This window comes from Temnothorax curvispinosus, unplaced genomic scaffold (genome assembly GCF_003070985.1).
Source record: "Temnothorax curvispinosus isolate PA1 unplaced genomic scaffold, ASM307098v1 QBEX01004768.1, whole genome shotgun sequence".
NCBI classification, from domain to species: Eukaryota; Metazoa; Arthropoda; class Insecta; order Hymenoptera; family Formicidae; genus Temnothorax; species Temnothorax curvispinosus.
In genome coordinates, this window is record NW_020214548.1 from 250,574 (window position 1) to 261,237 (window position 10,664).

General features: G+C 34.7%; 1 protein-coding gene across 13 annotated transcripts in view; it reads left to right on the forward strand.

The window, feature by feature from the left end:
* The first annotated feature begins 2,019 nt into the window (after positions 1-2,019).
* The window catches only part of LOC112453921, a 133,779-nt gene continuing 125,134 nt past the window's right edge, over positions 2,020-10,664 (forward strand). For 8 of the 13 annotated variants that reach the window (XM_025014960.1, XM_025014953.1, XM_025014967.1 and 5 more), the window contains exons 1-2: positions 2,020-2,258; positions 3,952-4,145. The gene's annotated coding sequence lies outside the window, so the exon portion shown is untranslated. Of the gene's footprint in view, positions 2,259-3,007; positions 3,023-3,112; positions 3,205-3,787; positions 4,146-10,664 lie in introns of those variants that run through there. The other 5 variants (XM_025014956.1, XM_025014954.1, XM_025014955.1 and 2 more) reach the window with 5 other exon arrangements.

Consider the following 10,664-nt stretch of genomic DNA (forward strand, 5'->3'; position numbering starts at 1 on the left):
ATGTTACATTACACGTATTATTATATACATTTTGTATAATAATCCTTTGTTTTCTGCCACAAAAAATATGCTTTCGTTTTTAAATATACTCACTTCCAAGCGCCAAGCTAGATATGAGTATTCTAGTTATTTAAGGGGGGAATCTACTTTAATGGGTCAAAAAAATCGATATTTTTTTTGCATAAATAAATATATAAGGTTTCAAGAATATATTCCCAAAGTATTATCGTCAAACTCGTAAAATTGACGAAATTACAGCTTTTTTTAGTGAGGCGCGCGGAGGATCGATACAGCAGACGTACGTTAATACTGGTTTCGCAGCGTTCTCGGTTCTATTATTGCGGGAACAAAAGAATCCTATATACTTGTTAGACCTACAACTATTTTATTTGACCCTATAGTGTTTATATTTATGTGTTAGAGTATTTTTGTGTGTGTGTGTTTGTGTGTGTACTTTGGAAAGCACTAAAGAAGCTCGAACAGCCAAGAAAATGACGAAAACTGCCGAACAGGAGTTCTACGAAAAAGAGGAAGGCATTTTAGATGGGCCCGGAATAGCGGATTGAGCGTTATTTAACTGTAAGTATCGTGAAAACATCCAAAACTTCATTTCTTTATTCAACTGAGACCGAGACTGAGACTCTTTTGATCCGCCATATTAAATCCGCCATTTTGAATTTTAAAAATCTGATATCAAATTTGGATTCAGCGACTTCAAAAACCTTTATACTAAAATTTGCATGCATTTTTACGTGCTTTTTTGGCTGAGAGCAAAAAAATAAACTTTAAACGCGTTTTTCTCAAAACCACTTTTTCCAACTTTGCGTACAAGATAACTCAAAAAATAATCACTCAAATAACTTTCGTCAAGCATGATTCAATTCCTTACAATTTTCTCCAGGGATTGAACCTACGTTTACATTTTATTATTTATTTATAACATTTTTATCAACAACAGAAGATCGATTTTTTGATAAAAAAAAATGTCACTTTTCTTACGATTGCTGTAACTTCTTCAATTTTTCATATTTTTATTTGCAAGTAGGTTCAATCCCTGCGTAATTGATTAAGCTTTAAAGAAAATTTTTATTTTTTGCTTTCAGATTACTCAGCTCGTTGCTACACTGTACGCAGCTAACCGTTGCGCTACCAACATTGCGCTACAAAATTGTCCGTCAATATAATAAAAATTAACGTAACTGAAAAAAAAAAATTTTTTTTTCTTTAAAAATGCCTTTCCATATTACAAAAAAAATTAATCCAATATCACTTATAGTTTTCTTGTAAAAAATTCCCAAAAAATCATCATTTTTCACCCGGCTAAAGTAGATTCCCCCTTTAAGTACAAAAGTTCGTTAAATACAGAATTAAACATAGAGTCTGCATTTTTTTATTGTTTATATCGCTCATTTGCTAGAACAACAATGGACATAACTCAAAGTTTTCCAAAAACTCAATTTATGTTTTAAACCATTAAAATTTAGTAATATTATTTTTAAATGCGATTTTGGCGTAATAACTGATGATTGTAGAAGAGTAAAAGTATCTAACAATATATTAGCTCCTCATTCAGTGTATTAAATTCTCAATATTCTTTTGCAAACAAAATGACGTGACCAAAAATGTTATTTTTTTAGTTCTATCATTGTTGTACCAAATAATGAGCGATATATCTTCAATGCAGTTTGCATGAATTATTATAGAAGTCTCTGCTTTAATTTCGGGAGCAAGCAAACACTCTGATAGTATAAACAATTATTTTTTTAAATCTCTTTAAAGCGAATTTTTATTCGCCCCCGCGAAAGTGGCAAATAAATACAAGCACAGGATTCGCTTGTTTTTCTTTATGTAACTCAATACATTTGTAAAGCCCTCGTCTACGGGGCTCGTGCAGGTTACGAATCAGCCCTGACGCGACCAGCCCCCACCATCGCTTACCAGTTCCAACGGAGCGGGCTGTGTCGGGGGCGCCTGGCGCGCGGCAACCCCCCGGCGCTCAGTGGCTGCGCTTCCTCCGCATCAGGCGTTACGCACGCGTTTCGTATCCGGATCCGTGTGCGTGGTGTGCGTTCTCAGTAGAGGCGGATATATCGCAAATTCTCTCGCGCGCGCGGCAAAAGGGGGACCCGATCGAGTGTATATCGCGATCTATCGTGCAGCACGAGCGTTTCCCGCCCGGTCGCGCGCGCAATGTACTCACGATCTTCCTGAACTTCGATTATTTCTTAACATTGTCGTCATCTTCATCGCTTAACGCTGTTAGTATCGCGTTTCGTTCTGCTATCGGTGCGTCCGGGGCACTTCACAACAATCGGAAATAAAATTTCAGTTTTGTGTGTCTGCCATTAGATGCTAAATGAGATAGATCGCGCTCTTCATAGTGATCCATTAATCATATCGCGAATAAACTTAAAAATTAAATTTGTCTAAAAATTTTCTTTAAAATTGTGGAACGCTAAATTTCAGCGTTTAGCAGGAAAGATTTACCGGTGATATGTGAGATAATACTCAAATTAGCTTTATTAACAGAATGTGTTTCTGTATTTTATTTGGTTCTTAAAAAATTTTTTTTAAAAATATTTCTTTAAAATATAGGTTTTATATTGTTATCAAAATTTGTACTTGTAATTGTTATATGAAATTATATTCAATATAAAAGAATCTGAATGATTTAGCGATAAGTTTGCTGGTTATACGCGCAACGAGCTGTACGATCGAAATGCTATTTATTTTTCATTAAGCAAATTAATTTTTGTAAAAATCCTTTTATTGTTTGAAATATTCATTATAATATTATTTACATTACACAAATTACGCATGATGTTTCACATGTGCAACATAATTGCAGACCATATATTATGAAAATTTTGATCGACTGCATCATAAAATTTTATTCGCGATAAAATCGATATTTTTAAATAATGAACTACGCATATCTTCTTTATAGTACAATTTGTCGCTTATTTTTCTACATTTATGGAATTGAAAAAATAGCAATCTACTCTACATAGTTTTGAGACACGTAATGTCCATTATTCCGTTATTTACAATATTCAGACGTAGCTTACTGCGATCTGCTAAATTATAAAAGTCAAACTTATATATGAGTTAGTAAAACGGTAGATACTGAACAAAACACAGCCTGTCAGCCTGGAGCACCAGCTCATCCACACGACGGTGTCCCTTACGTCAGAATGGACCGAGGTCATATTTACTGACCCACCTCTTTTTGACCTCATTTAGCGCGTTGTAGATATATAACATCGCGGTCGCGTCCATATATGATTCAAAACATTGTACTTTATTTGGGTTAATAATTAATAAGCTTCTTGGAAATTAAGGTAACGGTGTATCTAAAAGAAAGGCTCGTTAACTTTCCAATTATTTTCAATTATTCCTCTAATTATTTCTTGGACGTGTAACGCGTATAAGATGATTTCGGGGAGATTAAGATTATAAAATTATTTATGTATCTAATATACATCTGAAACACGTATATTTAATTACTTCTAAATATATATGGTTCTATATTTTTTAATAATCTTTATACATTTACAAGATACTTATAAATTTCTTTTTAAGGACTTTATTTAGACTTAATATTAAAAAAATTATTTAAAGTTATTGTCAAAATTTTGTTAGAAAAATACGTTTCTATTTTACAATCACTACGACGAGCGCTCATTGAAAATCGCGCGTCTCTATAATTTATAGATTCTGTAATTTCATGTATAGATCTTACACCGTTCTCGTTCGTGTCACTTGTGAAATGTAAATTTTTGACAAGGACGAACGAGAGTGCGTACGATTTTCGGTTATCACGTATTCGCGCGGGACACCTTCGCCGTTTGCAAAAATGGTTGCTGGAAAAGATATACGAGAAGAAGCATGATGGAATAACACGGTGCAAAATCTTCGATAACCGGACGAATCATTGACCTTTATTCGCAGGTGGAAGGATATCTAGTGATTGAGTGCGCGATCGAGAAGAACTACCGTTCATCGTCGGGTCGTCGGGTCGTCGGATCGATCTCGAAACGCTTTTTATTCTCCTTCGTTCACATATTTCTTGCTGCATCTCGCGGGATTTTTTCCGACATCACATCAAAGGGACCGTCCTTCGTCGGAATTCCGTTACGTTGAGGGTGAGTAACTTTCCTAGAAAATCCGCAACCTGCGCCGTCTCAACTTTAAATCAGATTCTACGAAAACACCCAATACAGCTAAAAACGTTACAGTCCCGCGATAGTTGACTTTATTTTTTTTTTTTTTTTAATACCTTATGCCCGTTCTAGACTGGAGGATGAGCCGACTCTCGGCTCATCCGCCTTCTATAGTGTACGTGACATAAACTATACATAACCTATAGATTTTTACCCGTCTACACCACTCACTCGGATGAGCCGAGAGTCGGCTCATCCTCCAGTCTAGAACGGGCATATGCCCGCGATTATATGAGACGACAATTGTCATATCTTTGTTCTGTTATTACAAAATTAAAGGCCTGTGTATTTCTATACATATATTTTAAAATCCATTGATTATTATTCAAAATTTGATTTCATTATTTATTATTGTGTAGAGATTTGGACAATAATAAAATGTTATAAGAAACTAACAAGAAAAAGAGAAAGAAAGTATAGAAAAATAACAAGCCATATCTTGAACTTGTAATGCAGTCAACGTAATTACAAGCGCTTTTTAAATTGAAATAACTTTGGGTAGCTCCGTAATACTAACGCAAACTATTTCAAAAATGTATTTTTGAATACGCGGACGTTTCTGCAATATTATTTCGAAGTAACAAAAATTGACTATAGGATGTAAAATTGTTTTCTCATCTCGTTCCTTATTTTTACAAGCAATAATGTTGCTTTATCTACATAGTGATGATAATTAATGAGCTGAATGATAAGCATCTCCGAAGGCGTCGGTGGATTCGGAGGCCAGGGAAGTCAATCATAAGCCGTTCGTAGATGATAAAGATGCCTTTTCACGTTAACGCTCGACGCTCATTTTCAGCAAGCAAAAATTTTTTGAAATAATATCTTTTATTTATATACATATTATCCATAAAATATTATTACTTGAAGATATTACTTGAAAATAATTAATATTTTACGTATTTCGAAGTCTATGTTTGATTGTACTGGGACGATTAACGGCGATTCAGCGACAACGCTGAATATTAAACACAAATTTAACTTCATTTCTTTGAATTTCTGGCGAAACCACCACGTTCACCTTGTTGACGCTCATTTTCAGCGTCTCATGAATTGGCACCTTAAGGTCTTGCAAACACAAACTTTCTGACGCTTCATACGTGATATACATTTTCCATAATACACGTTACCATTTGTCAGAGCGCGCACTTAGCACGTGTCTCGGAATAGCTATCGATTGTCATTTACCTAAATTACGAGCTTTTTACGTAGGCCGATAAGGTCAGACGTGACTTTTCACAGCTATAGCCGGGTACCGTATCGCAACCAAGACGTGCCGTCGGTTTTTCTTTATTTTTTTTTTCGTCCGATAATTACTTATATTACGATAAAGCACACAAAATCGTCGCGATTATTACGATACACATTTGTGTGTATCGTAATGTACAAATCGTTTTTTTTTCTTTTTGATATGCTGATAAATGACATTTGTTTTGCTCTTATACATCGCGATGAAGAAATAAATCCGGATATAGCAAAATGAAACACTAACAAGACAATCTCAGTAATTCATAAAGTAATTTATGATGATAAGGAATCTTCAATGAAACTGCGCGCAGTTATCGTGAAATTGTTTCCAGATTTTGATATTGTATAATGAAAATTTATTGCTTGCTTTATCGTTGTGTATATGTTTGATGTAAACAATGGAGGATGTAATTCTATTCTCCTCCATATAACAGATGTGAGCATAATTTATTATGGATACTGTAATTATTCCGTGTTATAACTGAAACTGAATACGAGTTTTACGCTTTCCTATATAAATTACATATTACTAACTGTTTATTTGATGAAATTATTTAAATATTATTGTACATATATATACACCTATGATATTGTACTGACCAATATTTTTAATTATAGAATATAATATTATTAAATTCACAGATAAGAAGAATTATGCTCGAGAAACGGATTTGGATCGAGGAAGAATTGGATTTATTCTTTCAAAATATTTACATTTTGACTATTTTTATGGAAAGTAATCAATATATGTATTTTAATAATTAATCGTCACGTCATATCATACTGGCCAAGTCGTTACTTTGACATTTTCTCCTCTTCAAAGATCATTAAACTCATCAAATTTCTTCGAAGATCATTGAGTCAAGCATGAGTCTCCTTAATTGCGTGGCACGTTTATCGTCACGTTTAAAAAAATATACGCGGCCGGGGCCGGAGACACCACCTGCGGGCATTGCTCAAGAATTCAATTAAACCATTGGCGTGCGAGTTTTACCGACGCAAAATGCAAATTGCATCGCTACACTTAATAAATACATGTCCCAGTGTAATTCCGCGGTTACCAGGCGAGCCGCGCGATCGATGCCTTCGCCGCAAACATTAATATAATTTATAATATTATGCGCACATCTCGTGGCTAAGTGTTTTTCTTTATCGAGCGCTCCATGTGTTCGATGCTCGACAGGATAACAGGTTGCGCGATTTTATCGATGGCCTAATTGAAAGCGCACCTCGGGCGCAAATGCGCGCTCGGCACGAGTCGGCATTAACGATTTATCACGTGTCAATACGTATCCGTATTTCTTGCCTACTGCATCGCCGAGAGATCCTACATGCCCGTTCTAGACTGGAGGATGAGCCGACTCTCGGCTCATCCGCCTTCTATAGTGTACGTGACATAAACTATACATAACCTATAGATTTTTACCCGTTTACACCACTCACTCGGATGAGCCGAGAGTCGGCTCATCCTCCAGTCTAGAACGGGCAACAGCGATCCGAACCATTTGCGAGGCCAACGTCCGACAGATAAACCGCCGTTTATTAAACACGTCCGTGAAGTCGCCGCGGGATGACGTGAAACGCATTCGCGCGCTGAATATCTTAACGAATCGCCGCACCGCGAACGTTTACAAACTCAATTAACTTCGCGCAAGATTGGCTACTTACTATACATATAATAAAAGTCTCGAAGCGAATCACGTGAAATTAAGCAATCAAAAGTGATCATCGCAATTTCTGGGCATAATAGCAGAAACAGTTTTGTCATATACTACTGGAAATCATAAATAATAAGTGGTTATGTATGCTTATTATGCAATTAGCGCGATCTAAAGCTCTAAATACTATTTGTTGCGTATAATTAAATTCCAATAGTTTGAAGAAATAGTAAAATTGTAAAGTAATTTTCTCAGATATATCGTCTAACTTTTGATCGATAAAAATAAAATAAAACATTCTTGACGTGCCAAAAGTATATCGCTTTTTGCTATAATATTTTTTTAGTTGTCTGTAAAAGATTGATGCGGATTCAGTACACTGAATGAGAATAGCTAGTATATTTTTATTCTAAACAATTATTACACTACAATTACATTTAAAAATGATATTACAAAATTTTGACAATTTACAACATTCAAGCTTATTTTTTAAAAAACATTGTTTTTTAGTTATGTCGTTGTTACAGCAAATGAGATATGTTCATATCATAGACGTAACGTCTATGGTTCATATATATTAATTTATACATATTAAAATACATTGCGTAGTACTTAATTCTCTTCATCATATTGTGTAGAATAGACTGGTGATATACCTACGTTAAAACTAACTTGCACATTATCAATCTTGCGCGTGATACGATTGCACTATTCGAACTCATTGACTCTATTTATGACTGGCTCAACGATATCCCAATCTTTGCACGCGAAAAGGAGTTATATAAATTGCTGTTTCATGCATGAGGCACAGAGATATTGCGGCAAATTGCAACTTACATAAGTTCATCAGGTAAATTAGATTAGGCGTTTTACGATGGTTTCGTTTTACAATAATGCATTTCATTGTGCTCCCTAATACCGGCATCAATAGGATTATTTCAATCGATTGCATTAGAAAACAGATAAACTCAGTCCGGTCTTTAAAATATTATCGTATTTTTGTAATCGGATCGATAGCGAGGTACCACGTCGCAACTACATCATCAAATGGCACTACTATAATTCCTTTCGTATTTTTAGTCACGATTTATCACTTTAGGAGTTACTCCAAACTTCAGTTTATTTTCCTATTTTAAAACAGTTTTAGCATAATGTAGAAAGATTACTGGATTTCGGATGATTTTAGTTAAATCTCGAATAAAAATCGCAAATCGTTGTAGATAAAAAAATTCGTCTTTAACATATAATGAGTGGAGTGGAGTGGAGTGGAGTAATGTAATATAAATTTGGAAAAAGAGGAAATTTAATAACACAATCTATGTTATATTTATAATATAAATTATTCAATTTAATGTACAAAAATTTTAATAATCTTACGCTGTTTTAAATGTATATTTCTACAATAATAATTCAAGGAACTAATAAGATACTTTTGTAATATTAATTCTTAAAACAATTTTAATGTGTCTACGTAACATGGGAGTTTATCGCTCACAAGATTGAAGATGTAATCAACTTCGCAGACTCACCCACGCGTTACGGCTTGATCGCCTTTAAACGCGGACGATGTCTCTAAATCTGGCAACATGTGCGCTTATTGTTCGCATATTTACGATAAGCTCTCTTCCCAGCACCATTATCGCCTCCATTCAGTTCATTACATCGGGAGGTTGTTTGAACAAAAAAAATGTTTACTTACTGACTGATAAATTGAGCTGGGAGTATTCCGCTATTCTATAAAATAAATGTACGACAAAAATATTTTTTTCATAAATAAAAAACAACAGACAATGTGACGAAATTGGAGATCATGTATATTACAAAATAAATATATGTATTATGGTACATTAAAGAAAAATTTGTAAGTAAGGCAAAAAGAATACAATGAAAATTGATAGATGAAAGTGATAAATAATAGTGCCATTTATTTTATAGAATTTACTCACAACAGTAGTCAGTACTTACTCTGCACTACGTTTAAATAAACGTTTCACATATAAGTACATGAATGTATTTTTTAAAATATAAATGTTTAAAAGAGTCCCGAAATAGAAACGCGGAACGTTATAAATTTTTATTCTCATGAAGTATATATAATCGTTATACAGAAATATCATTCTCTCTCTCTCGAAGTATGCGATGGTACGTGAAATTCAGACAAATATTGCAGAATAATATTCTGGAAATCTATGAACAAATATCGAAGGGAGCGTATATCCGGGATTTGGAAATAATGCAGTTTCGAGATTGGAGCGCGTCGATTTTAAAATTGTAATTTTTCAGACCGACGTCGCTTCGAGAAGATCATACTTCCGGAAACGATGACATTTCGACGCGACGCGCCCTCTCTATGCCATGCCGCCCGCTGCCGTTCCGCTTTTCTGATTTCTTCTTCGGGTACTTTGCATGCGCATCGCACCGCATCGAAGCCGTGCAAAAACTTTGACCTGTTTCGCGATAACGGAGTTGTCCCGAGAGACGTACGTCGTTCCATCTTCGGCTTTGCACCACATGAGACGAATTAAATCCTCTTTAAAAAACGAAAAAGATCTTATTTATAATAATTTCGTCACATTGTCGCCTGCGCGACATCGTTCTCTAATTTGTAAAGAAAATACGCGATGCACATCTGCGTAGTGATCTCGTTAGAACTGTTGTGTGCTCACGCTGCCTTTAGTAATCAGGGCAACTTGCACAGCCAGCGTTCCATTTGCACTCGCGTGATAAAAGGCGAGGGTTGCGTGGCGAGAAACGCGGATAAAACGCGATGGATTTCCTCATCGTTGCGTAAATATAGTCTATAGATGGATTAAAATGCGCGTTCTCTTCGCAACTTTGTCCGATTTCTACGGAAAAAGAAAAAAAAAGAAACAAATATCTCGGACGATAGAGTTTTAACTTAAGCGTAAAAAACGGAAGATGTCTCGGACGGTATTACAGTGTAATGTACTTGCATTTACTTTGGCAATGCATCATAAAAGCTCCAAAGGTTCACCGATACTTTAACTCGCAATCTTAAAGCGTCTCGCCAATTGAACTTTCTGATTTCTTACGCTCGACCTTAGGTCTCTCCAACCGTTCTATCGGTTTTGCGAAATGCATTACACAGGAGGGAAAGTCAATTTATGAGCACTTGGCTGACTTGGCTTGCAACTTGAATAATTTTATGATAAGGCAAAGCTCGCGTTACACTATGTCTGTTGATCCTTTTACTACACGCAACTGTGTCGCTGTCGAAAACGACAACGTTAAGCCAGGAAGGATTATTCGCTGAATTTAACTGTAACTTTGGTCTCCGTCGCATCGCGCAAAGCATGAGGAGAAACTGATATATATATATATATATATATATATATATATAAATTAAATATATATATATAAATTATATATAAATTAATATAAATTAATTTATATATATATATAAATTATAATTATTAAATATAATTATTGAAATATATTTGTTATATGGTTGTAGTTAATATTTTATTAAAAGATATCTTATATATATATATATATAAGATATATATATATATAT